The 12,950-nt window shown below is 52.5% G+C and overlaps 1 long non-coding RNA gene across 1 annotated transcript; it reads right to left on the reverse strand.

The window, feature by feature from the left end:
* Nucleotides 1-7,806: 7,806 nt before the first annotated feature.
* On the reverse strand, nt 7,807-11,804 carry LOC143942045 (uncharacterized). Its single transcript, XR_013264649.1, has 3 exons — nt 11,734-11,804; nt 9,056-9,157; nt 7,807-8,023 (listed from the first exon to the last, which is right to left on the reverse strand). It is a non-coding gene; the product is annotated as an uncharacterized LOC143942045 (long non-coding RNA).
* Nucleotides 11,805-12,950: the final 1,146 nt, after the last annotated feature.

Below are 12,950 nucleotides of genomic sequence, written 5' to 3' on the forward strand. Positions count from 1 at the left end.
TCTCTTCTATTTCTAATTATTTCTTTCTTAGGACTTATCTTGAAATATTGATAAATATATAGAAAGTGTATGTCTGTTGTAAGCATATGACCTAAATTATCTTGGCAGTCTAAGCAACTCTGTACTTGTAGCATCACTTGAGTTATATGATAAGTTCTAATTATTCTAAAGTTTCTTTTCTGTATAAATAAAGGTAATTGTTTATCTTTTCGCACTGTTATCGTTCATTTTTATTCTTATGTAGACAAAGGTTTAATCACTTATTTTCTTGTATCGTTAGTCATTTAAGTGAGATATAAAAACAGCCATAACAGAGGGAACCCCGTACCCATATTAAAAAAAGGAAATGCGTGTGGCCCCCAGGCCCTATATACTCAGAACAGCAGTATACAGGTGGTGTAAACAAGACAGGGACTGTGTAGGTTTGTTGTGTTAAGTTGAATCTGTTTGTAATTTTCAACTGGTACATTTTTAAAGTGTAGCTGCAGTCAAAAAAAAAAAATTAAGCTTTTTGGAAAACATAGGGAAGGGTTATCACCCCTGTATAATTTGTTTTGTCGTCCATCTTTTTTCATCTCACTTGCTGTTGTCTCCTTCTGTTTGCAAGTAGGAGATGTTTGTAAGTTGGATGTTTGAAAAGTAGGGGCCTGCCCTATATGCTCTGCAGAAATGGCGGAACAAGGTGTTGGTTTTGCCACAACATTGTAAGCCTTCAAAGTGACTCTTGGTGGGCGCTGGAGCACCCTGCTGTGAACGATTATATCAAGAATTGTAATTACATGCCATTGTTGAACAGTGGTAGAAAAATTGACCTTTGGTGGTTGTGGTGCTGGTGCCACAACACTATAAGTCCTCACAGTTACTCTGGGTGGGCACAGGAACGGGCCCTCCTGTGAAATATTATATCAAGAATTGTAATTACATGTCCCTGTTAAACAGGGGCAGAAAAATTGGGCCTTAGGCACTGGTGCTGGTGCCACGACACTGCAACCTCTCCCAAATACTCTAGTTTTATTGCAGGAATTAGCCCTGCTGCAAAGCATTGCATCAAAAATTGTAATTAAACGCCCCTGTTAAACAGGGGCCGAAAAATTGGGCCTTAGACACTGGTGCTGGTGCCACGACACTGCAACCTCTCCCATATACTCTTGTTTTATTGCAGGAATTAGCCCTGCTGCAAAGCATTGCATCAAAAATTGTACTTAAACGCGCCTGTTAAACAGGGGCAGAAAAATTGGGCTGATGGCATCACCCAGAAACAGAAATGTTCTTCCAACATATCATCGGAGGAGGAAGAGGATAGACAATCAACACAACAGGACAGTCACTCAGCATCAGCATAGGCAGAAAAAAAAATTATTCGTTTACATCAGCTTCAGGTGCTTGGTAGCTGTGGGTGATCCAAGACTGATTCATCTTGATGAAGGTCAGTCGATCAACTGATTCGGTAGACAGCCGCACCCAGTGATCGGTAACAAAGCCACCAGCAGCACTGAAGGTGCGTTCCGAAAGAGAGCTGGATGCAGGACAGGCCATTAGCTCAGTTGCATACTGTGCAAGCTCTGGCCAGTGATCCATCCTCAAGACCCAGTAAGCCAGAGGATTTTCGGTGGGAAAGGTGTCCAAGTCTGACCTTGCCCCTAGGTTTTCCTGCACCATGTAAATCAGACGCTGGCGATGGTTGCTGGAACTGATCATACCTTGGGGCTGCGGACTAAAAAATTGTCTGAAAGCATCAGTCAGACGGCCACCTTCTCCACCGCTCCTTCTGACCGATGCCTCAGCAACACGTTGTCCAGGACCAGGAGTTTGTAACCTCCTAGTCTCTGGGAACGCGTTGCACAGACCTTTCTGCAAGGCCTCCCGGAGATGTCTCATCCTCTGCTCCCTCTGCGATGGCAAGATAAGGTCGGCAACCTTACCCTTGTACCGTGGATCAAGGAGAGTGGCCAGCCAGTAATGGTCCCTCTCCTTGATCCGAAGAATACGAGGATCCTTCCGCAGGCTTTGCAGGATCAGGGAGGCCATGCAGCGTAGGTTAGCTGAGGCATTCAGTCCGGAGTCCTCTGGGTCACTAAGGACAACATGATCCGCAGCTACCTCCTCCCAGCCACGTACAAGTCCACGTGTTTCTTTGGACTGTAAATCATCCCTACATGACTGCTGCTGCTGCTGCTGCGGTGTGCCAGCCTCCACCTCCATGCTGACACAATCATCCTCCTCTTCCTCCTCCTCATCCTCTTCCTGTGTGATGGGTGGCACAGCAGGAACACTGTCTGGATAAAGGGGGCCTTGAGAGGCAAGGAAGTCCTCCTCTTCCTGCCTCTGTTCTGCCTCAAGTGCCCTATCCATTATTCCACACAGCGTATGCTCCAAGAGGTGGACAAGAGGCACAGTGTCACTGATGCATGCACTGTTACTGCTCACCATCCTTGTGGCCTCCTCAAACGGTGACAGGACAGTGCATGCATCCCTGATCATGCCCCACTGGCGTGAGAAAAATCCGAGCTCCCCTGACCCTGTCCTGGTGCCGTAGTCGCACAGGTACTCATTGATGGCCCTCTGCTGCGTGTTCAGCCGCTGCAGCATGGCCAACGTTGAGTTCCACCTAGTGGGCATGTCACATATAAGGCGGTTCTTGGGCAGGTTCAACTACTTTTGGAGCTCAGCCAGCCAAGCACAGGCATTAAATGATCAGCGGAAATGCACACAGACTTTCCTGGCCTGCTTCAGGATATCCTGTAAGCCGGGGTACCTGCCCAAGAACCGCTGCACCACCAGGTTAAGGACGTGAGCTACACAGGGCACATGGGTCAGTTGTCCCTGTCGGAGGGCGGAGAGGAGGTTGGTGCCATTGTCGCAAACCACCATTCCTGGCTTAAGCTGGCGTGGCGTCAACCACCTCTCGACCTGCCCCTGCAGAGCTGACAAAACATCCGCCCCAGTGTGGCTCCTGTCCCCCAAACAAACCAGCGCAAGCACGGCATGGCATCGTTTTGCCTGCGTACTTGCGTAGCCCCTGGAACGCCTACGGAGCACCGCTGGTTCTGAGGACAGAGCACTGGAAGAGGCCATGGAGGAAGAAGAAGAGGAGGGGGTGGAGGAGAGAGGTGTGTCACAACCAATAGTAGCATTTTGGAGGCGTGGTGGCGGAACAACCTCCAACACTACTGCACCTTGTCCTGCATCCTTCCCAGCTGCCAGAAGAGTGACCCAATGGGCCGTGAAAGACAGGTAACGTCCCTGTCCATGCCTGCTGGACCATGAGTCAGCGGTAATATGCACCTTACCGCTGACCGCCATGTCCAGCGAGGCAAGGACATTGCCTTCCACATGCCGGTAGAGAGCCGGAATCGCCTTCCGTGAGAAAAAGTGGCGTTTGGGGACCTGCCACTGAGGAACCGCACATTGTACAAACTCACGGAAGGGGGCCGAGTCTACCAACTGAAAAGGCAGCAGTTGAAGTGCTAGCAATTTAGCCAAGCTAGCATTCAACTGCTGGGCATGTGGATGGCTGGGAGTGAACTTCTTTCGCCGGTCCAGCAGCTGGGACAGGGACATTTGCCTGCTATAATCGGACGTGGGTGTACTGCTAGCAGAGTGCCCGGAAGCACTTGGCTGTGACACACCTAAATCTACACCTTCATTCCTCTCAGAGCAGGTTTCAGAGAGGACTGAAGGTCTAGTGGGGTTGGAGATGCCAGCTGATGAGGAGCAAGGAGAGGGCCGCTTTGTTCTTTGGTGTGGGTCTTTGAGGTACGCTTGCCAATGAGCTGCATGGCAGGTCAACATATGTCTGGTCAAGCATGTGGTGCCCAAGCGGCTGATGTTTTGGCCACGCGAGATACGCTTGAGACATGTGTTGCAAATAGCAGCGGTGCGATCTGATGCACTCGTCTCAAAAAAGGCCCACACCAAAGAACTTTTAGCATAACGTGCAGAGGCAGCGCCCTGCACAGGCAGAGCTCTGCGGTGTGATTTAGTCAGTGTGCTGCCCCTAAGCTGGCCCCCGGAGGGCATCTTGCCTCGTTGGACATGTGCCTCCTCCTCCTCCTCTCTCCTACCAGGCACCCATGTGGAGTCAGTGCCCTCATCATCCCCTCCCTCTTCATCGCTGTAGCAAACCTGGCAGTATGCTGCAGCTTGTGGAACATGACTGCCAGATTACTGTCCTTCTTGAGCATCCCCTCTCTCTGCATTCACGCTACTGCCTTCCTCTAGCTGAGTGTCATCATCAGAGGCTACAAAACACTGGGCATCCTCCTGGAGCATGTACCCAACACTGTGCTCAAAGAGTTCAGGAGACTCCTCAGGAGGACGTGGTGGGTCTAGGGAAGGAGTCACTGATGATGACATTGAGAGGAGGGAAGACGATGCGTTGGCAGCTGCTTTGCTATTACCCTGAGACTGGGTGAGAGAGGATGAGGAGGATGAAGAGGGCTTGGTCATCCACTCTACCAAGTCGTTGGCATGTTGCGGCTCAACATGTCCAGCTGCCGAAAAGAAGGACAAGCGTGTCCCATGGCCACGTGCTGATGACAATGCACTGCGTCCACGACCAGCACTGTTGTCTCTAGACACAGAGCCTGCTTGCCCTCTTTTATCGGCTCGCGCCTGTCTGCCTCTCCTTGCTGGCCTTCCAGACATGGTAATGGCCTGAAGGGAGTTGGGTAAAAAAGCAGTTGGGTAGTGTATATTGTGCTAGAGGCACACAACACCCACTAACTCCTGCAGATGCCTTTATTATAGAACACCAGAGATAAAGGGGTATATACAGATGTATACTGTGCTGTGCTGGAGGCACACACAACTTCCAATAACTCCTGCAGATGGCAAGTGGGCTCAAATAGAGAAGAGCTATGTAGGTGGATATAGCGGTATGTACTGGGTACAGAGCACGCAGACAGCACGCACTAGCTCCTAACACTACTGACTGCAAGCTCTATTATAAAAGATAGATCACTAGCTATATAGGTGAGGTGAATATAGCGGTGTATACTGCGGTCAGGGCACGCAGACAACAACCACTACACAACAGCAAGATCGAAAATCGGCTGAAAACAATCGGTGTGTACTGTGTTGAAGGTACATAGAACACCCACTAACTCCTGCAGATGCCGTTATTATAGAACACCAGAGATAAAGGGGTATATACAGATGTATACTGTGCTGTGCTGGAGGCACACACAACTTCCAATAACTCCTGCAGATGGCAAGTGGGCTCAAATAGAGAAGAGCTATGTAGGTGGATATAGCGGTATGTACTGGGTACAGAGCACGCAGACAGCACGCACTAGCTCCTAACACTACTGACTGCAAGCTCTATTATAAAAGCTAGATCACTAGCTATATAGGTGAGGTGAATATAGCGGTGTATACTGCGGTCAGGGCACGCAGACAACAACCACTACACAACAGCAAGATCGAAAATCGTCCGAAAACGATCAGTGTGTACTGTGTTGAAGGTACACAGAACACCCACTGCTTCAGACGCCAACACACTACACAAGGCCGCTGCGCTGGTGGCCTTATATAGTGTGGGGTGTGCACTACACAGCCTGAGCTATGATTGGCCACAGGCATCCTGCCTGTGGCCAATCATGGCTCTCCTCGCTGCTGGCGCTGCGATTGGCCAAGCATGCGGGGTCACAGTGCATGCTTGGCCAATCATGAGCCAGCAATGCACTATGCCATCGCAGTGCATTGTGGGCCGTGAGCGCCACACGAATTTGGCGCGAACTGACCAAAACGTTCGGACTTCGCCGAACGGGCGAACAGCCGATGTTCGAGTCGAACGTATGTTTGACTCGAACACGAAGCTCATCCCTAGTGAAGACTATATGGTGCCATATCATAGAAAACTATGGTGAAGTCATAATGATTACACACTCACCCCTCATTCATGTTTCTGAAGCCTTATTATAACACTATATACAACACAGTAAGCCATCTCATAGCACACATACACTTACATACAACACACTGTCTAAATTCAAAGTCAATCAAGGAACAGTGCACTTTACTATGAGTAAGAAATCTCTGATTTGTATTATGAGAACATGACTAGGGGATGTGCTCATTTGTGAGGCTCTTCTATAACCACTTATACTCTAAATTACTTATCTAACAAATGACCAGACGACACATTGTCCTCTTTGGAGTCGAATGGCCATAGCAGCCCATTTTTCTTTATTACAAACATGAAAAAATACAAAAATACTCTGAAACATAACTTAAATGCATATAAATACATTTTCAACAAAAAACATTATAAACCAAATATATATACATCCAGCATTAACCCATTTTGATCTAGAGGTCTTTGAAGGTAAATTAGAATTTTAACCCACCAGTTGTATCGGTAAACCATAAACAGGCCCCCCGCCGTGTAATTACGCAAGCTCAGGGACAAACCAGCAACTTCCTTCCAGATACAACCTCCTCCATTCCATTATTAACCTTTTAAGGGAGAAAAAAGGACACCCATACCTCCGTCTGTGCCCAACCCCCTTTAACCTCCATTATTTTTTCCAGCACCACCTTCAAAGACCCCATAGACCTAACGCTGCTACGACAACAAATTCCCCCTAACCTACCCAAATAACAAAACTGAAGCAAACCGCCACCCTGAAACATGGAAAAAACACACACCGCATACCACCACACCGTGACCACTAAAAATCACAAGTAGGGAGGGAGGGTGGGAAAAAACTCTCCTCCTGCTTCCTATTCCCCCGGCGCGCACTGAAACTCTGCGCGCCGACTCCGCCCCCTTTCCTCGTCATCCCCCCGCTCGAGGGCCCACCTCCTCCACACTTCCTATTTCGCCCAGCCGAGCCTCACCGCCCCCACCCTCGTCATGTCGGCCCTCCCCTTATCCTAATGTCCGGGCCATTTCTTGACTAGGGGATGTGCTCATTTGTGAGGCTCTTCTATAACCACTTATACTCTAAATTACTTATCTAACAAATGACCAGACGACACATTGTCCTCTTTGGAGTCGAATGGCCATAGCAGCCCATTTTTCTTTATTACAAACATGAAAAAATACAAAAATACTCTGAAACATAACTTAAATGCATATAAATACATTTTCAACAAAAAACATTATAAACCAAATATATATACATCCAGCATTAACCCATTTTGATCTAGAGGTCTTTGAAGGTAAATTAGAATTTTAACCCACCAGTTGTATCGGTAAACCATAAACAGGCCCCCCGCCGTGTAATTACGCAAGCTCAGGGACAAACCAGCAACTTCCTTCCAGATACAACCTCCTCCATTCCATTATTAACCTTTTAAGGGAGAAAAAAGGACACCCATACCTCCATCTGTGCCCAACCCCCTTTAACCTCCATTATTTTTTCCAGCACCACCTTCAAAGACCCCATAGACCTAACGCCAAAGCAAGCGCATGTGACACCTTACATGCATGACGCCCACCACATCCTAACTGCCCGTTGCACACCATCTTGCACCCCCAGTTGCCAAATGTCAAGTCCGATGGCATTCAGATGCACTCCATCAGAACGCAAAAAACACCAAGTCTCCTCCTCCAAATCCCGATGACGCACCGCCAGCCCTCCATTCCGGACAAAAAACTTGGCCACCGCCTTGTTTACCTTCACCCTGGCCCTATTCAAGCCCGCTACAGAGCGCGCCAAACGCCAAGCCGTCCTGGCCACAATATCGGACCAGATAAAAATCGTATCAGGGAAAGAGGCTTGCAACCGTAGCAGATCAAATTTAATATCCCTGATTAATTCCCGGGCACACCGCAAACCCAGATTATTACCACCCACGTGTAACAAAACCACATTAGGAGGACGATCCAAGCGAGCGTACCTGTGTATTTCCGGCAACACCCTAGACCACAGCATCCCCGGGATACCCAACCAGCGAACAGTGCCTTCCTCCCTAGACAGACCCAACAACCTCCCATCCCTCCGGACCTCAGCCCTCCTGGCACCCCAATAAACATATGAGTGTCCAAGGATCCACACCAGACAGGCCTCCGAGTCTGAAAGAAAAGAAAAAACACAAAGGAATAGAGTGGCAGGGTGGGATGAGAGGAGAGCAAGGTTGCACAACGCTTCCTTAAAGAACAGAACGAACCAACCTGGCCTACCCCCGAAAGAAAGAACTGCACCCCCCAATCCGACCGAGCCCCAGCATCACCCCGTACCTACAATAAATGAGGGCGGACGTACAACCTAAATCGCGCCGATTCCCAACGCCCAATGCTCTGAACAGCTTGGTCATCCAATCCCCACCGGACCGCCTCAGTGGCAGCCCCAATGCGGAAAGAGTGAGAAGAATAGTTGTTAACTGACAACCCCGCGGCCACCAAACACTTTTTAAATACCGCCTGAAATTGAAACCTAGACAAGGCCGTGCCATCCTCATGTCGGAAGAAGACCCCCTCCCCCTGGGGCCGGATACAGTAAAATTCCCCCACCGATGCCACCGGACACACAGGGGAACCCGGAATCGACCGCAATTCCACCCACACACCCTTGCCCAACCTATCTGTCTTGGACCTGCGCAAGAACACACCCAACGCTCCACCCCGCACGAACACTTCGCTCACGTCTAAACCCCCATCACCTCTCTTATTCCTACTCACAATCTCCCCAACCCGAAACGCCCCAAAAAAGGCCAAAACAAAAACCGCCCGGAACAACACCCTCTCAAAACGTGAAACGCAAACACGTTGCAACTGTTTTACCACCTCGCCCAAAAGCTGGAACGAAACCGGTCGCCTGGTATCAGCCGCCGAGCGACCAGCGCGGTAACCACGCATAGCGCGCCGAACCATAAAAACCTTAGTAGCATCCCTCTGGCCCGCCAACTGAAACAAAAGCCAGCCCGGCCAGCTTTTGCGACATATATGACGCCGACACTCCACTTTCAAAATTCCGGCCAATAAAATAAAGCAGCAAATGAACCCTACCCTCCTCGCTACTGCAATCTCCCACCTCCTGTACCAACGCGCCCCATTCACTCCAGACCTTACTGTACGCTGACCAGGTAGCTGCCGATACGGACTTACGAATCAACAGCTGTGCTGTGGTAAGGCGATGCTCCATAACCTCTCGGGGCACTGAAGCCCGTGCGCCTCCGCTGCCGGTGCCAACTGACGGAATCTGTCCCACTGGAAACGAGACAACGTATCAGCCACTGAATTTTCTACTCCAGGAACATGCACAGCAGTCACAAAACAATTAAGACACAAACACTTAAGAACCAGATAGCGCAACAAACGCACCACAGGAGGAGAAGAGGCAGTGTTATTATTAATGGCGTGCACCACCCCCAGATTATCACAATGAAAGCGAACGCGCCGATTCCGGAAGTCGCCCTCCCACAATTCGACTGCCAGTACAATGGAGAACAATTCCAGTGCGGCCAGATTGCGAACCAAACCCGCTTCCCTCCAAGACACCGGCCATTCCCCAGCGCTCCACCGACCCTGAAAGAAAGCCCCAAAACCACCTGAACCAGCCGCGTCCGTGAACAATTCTATATCAAAGTTAGAAACCACCCTATCCAACCAAAGCGAGCGGCCGTTATAACTGGCCAAGAAGGAATCCCACACCAACAAATCAGCCTTGAGTTCCTGGCCCAAGCGGATGAAATGATGAGGAGCCCGCACGCCAGCTGTGGCCGCCGCCAAGCGCCGGCAGAAAACACGCCCCATCGGCATAATGCGGCAGGCGAAATTCAACTTGCCCAAGAGCGATTGCAGGGCCCGAAGCTGAATCTTCTTTGCCCGCAACGCCCCGGCCACCTCCCGCTGCAGATCCTCCAACTTGTCCATCGGCAAACGGCACTCCATCGCCATGGTGTCTATGACAATCCCCAAAAAACGCAGCTCTGTGGTCGGACCTTCCGTTTTATCCGGGGCCAACGGGACCCCAAAAACCTCAAACAACTGCACAGAAAGTCATCCAAATAATGGATGACGGAAGATAAACCAGAAACATCCCGCACCGCCCATTCCAAAAAAGAACTAAACTGCTCAAACAACGAACAAGAAATTGCGCACCCCATGGGCAAACACTGATCAACGTAAAACATGCCCTGCCACCGGCAACCCAACAAGTGGCAGCAATCCGGGTGAACCGGCAAGAGGCGGAAGGCTGCCTCCACATCCGTTTTCGCCAACAATGCCCCCTTGCCAAAACGCTGCACCCAGTCAACCGCCGTATCAAAAGAAGTGTACAACACTGTGCAGAGGCTGGGATCAATGGAGTCATTAACCGACCCCCCCCGCGGATGGGACAAATGATGAATGAGCCGAAATTTGTTCGGCTCCTTCTTCGGAACCACGCCCAATGGGGAGACCACCAAATTAGCCATGGGCGGATCCCCAAACGGACCAGCCATGCGCCCCAAAGCAACTTCCTTGAGCAACTTGTCTGTGACAACACCTGCATGCTCCCTAGCCGACTTCAAGTTGTTCGCAACCGGCGGAACCACCTGAAGCTGACTATTCAACCGAAAACCCTCCGCAAACCCCAACTCCAGCAACTTGGCTGCAACTTGATCAGGATAGCGCCTTAGAAAAGGCACCATCCTTCCTACCCTCACCGGCGTCTCCCCCTTTTCCAGCGTCCCCCCCTTTTCCCCGTCCCTGCTTGAAGCACCGGGACTGGGAATGGGAACCTCCACACGTGGAACACTCGTGCCGGAATCGACACTTGGCCCCGAATTTGCAAGTGCCGGCATTGAATTGCCAACAGAAACCCATGCGGTTTCCGGCCGGTTGTCCGACAGCTGCCGGGCTCCCGGCCCCTCCCTGAAAGGGAGGCAAGGAGCCCCTCGGGGAGGACATCAGCTTCATCCAAAGACTAATGTCCTTGTGATCCCACCGCAAGGACGGGCGGACCGCCTTCTTCTGCCTAAATTGCTCATCATAGCGCAACCAAGCAGTCCCCCCGTAAACCCTCTGCGCCTCCCCGATGGAATCGAGGTAGCAAAAAAGTGGCGAGCAGTTTTCCGGCGCCTTCTCTCCAATAACACTAGCCAGAATCGCAAACGCCGGCAAACAGTTTGCAAACGTGCGCGGGATCAGCCGGTACCGCCGCTTCTCTTCCTCCTCCTTCTTGCTCTCATCCGGCTTAACTTTGTCCAAGTTAAACTTTTCCAGAGGCAGCAAGGAAAAAATCTCCACATATTCCCCTTTCCAAATGCGGTCTCTCACCTCAGTCTTCAAGTGAGCGCCCAAAGGCCCCTCAAAACAGACGTAGACCTCACATTTCGCTGCGTCAGCTAGACGCAGGCCATCCCCTCCTGCTACTCCCTTAGCGGCTACCACCGCCTCACCAACCGCAGCCGGCGCAGCAACCACCGCCGTCGCAGCCGCAGGAACAACCCCCCCAACGGCCAGCCCAGGAGCAGCTGCCAGCGGACCGATCGCCGGCCCATCCGCAGCGGCCACCACCACAGGGGGAACCCCTGACGGCAAACCCCGAACCCCAGACTGCGCACCCAAGGCCCACGCAGCCAACGGAGACGCCTCCGCCGCCGGCCGTGAACCAGCCTCACAGCGCGCCAAAACCTCCCGCAAACCCGCCAACAAGGTGTGAACAACCCCCACATCTGGAGAACCCGCCCCAGGGCCGACCCCGAAGACGCCAGACGCCCCAGCGCCCCCCACCCCTCCCGAAGGACCCCCCTCAGGAAGGACAGAAAAAGAAGAAGAAGACAGAGTAGAAGGTCTCTTACCTGGCTGCCGCTGCCCAAGGGGACATCCAGCCGTAGGTCCCGTGCCTCGTGCCGTCCTCGGTACCTCATCCTCCCCTGGCTCGACCAGCTCCCCCTCCGACAAGCCGTCTTGGGAACTCCCAGCCTCCGATCGTGCCGCCACACCAGGCCGTGGGTCAGGATTCCTCGCCGGCGTAGAGCGCCCTGCAGCACCGTCCGTACTGCGCGCCGTGGAGGTCTGCAACCCCCGCTCAGCGTTCTCACCACGACGAGCCCTGGGCCGGGCCGGGGAAGCCCGCCTAGCCACAGATCCAGACCGCAATGCGGACCGGTCCCCCCGATGGAGCCGCGATGTCCCGGCCGTCCTGCTCCGCCCCCGTCCATCAGGATTACAGGCCCTGGCCGTTCCAAGCGACTGGCCAGCACCCGCCGAGGCCTCTCTCCCACGCCGAGCCCCCCTCGCTGCAGGCAAGAGGCCCGCAGAGGTAGCCGCCATCTGACCCCCCTCCCGCGCCTGAGCAACTCGGCCCCCGGAATCGCCACCCCCCCGCGCACGCCGCAAACTAGCACTCCCCCCAACCGCCACCGGCCTACGCTTAGCCGGCGGGGTAGCGGTGTCCCTATCCGGGTTCCCCCCAGCCCTGTCAGCGGCCAGCTCGGGGCTGTAACGCTCCGGAGGCCGGGATCTGCGGGCCCCGAGGCGGCCGGGAGGATGAGGGGGGGGGGAGAGGGGAAGGGGGGCCGCCAAGCACCACGTACGAGGCCTGGCCGGGGCCCCGCAGCAAGCCTGCCACAGAGTCCTCCAACCAGCCAACACCCCGGGTCACCGCCTCCTCCCGCAGCCTCGACAATACCGCATCCACGTCCATCATGCACAGCAACACCGCCGGTCCGCCGGGCTCGCTACGCTAACGCAGGGGAGAGCTGAACAGAGAAAAAACTCTCCTCCTGCTTCCTATTCCCCCGGCGCGCACTGAAACTCTGCGCGCCGACTCCGCCCCCTTTCCTCGTCATCCCCCTGCTCGAGGGCCCGCCTCCTCCACACTTCCTATTTCGCCCAGCCGAGCCTCACCGCCCCCACCCTCGTCATGTCGGCCCTCCCCTTATCCTAATGTCCGGGCCATTTCTTTAATTTGCTACTGCGATGTGAAGAGTATTTTTAGCAATGAAAGGATATAAAAGAAGATGATTATAATATACTGTAGATACAATTAGATACAATTAGATACATTAGATAC

The sequence above is a fragment of the Lithobates pipiens genome, unplaced genomic scaffold (assembly GCF_037356315.1).
Source record: "Lithobates pipiens isolate NorthernLeopardFrog02 unplaced genomic scaffold, aLitPip1_a1.2 Scaffold_30, whole genome shotgun sequence".
NCBI lineage: Eukaryota > Metazoa > Chordata > Amphibia > Anura > Ranidae > Lithobates > Lithobates pipiens.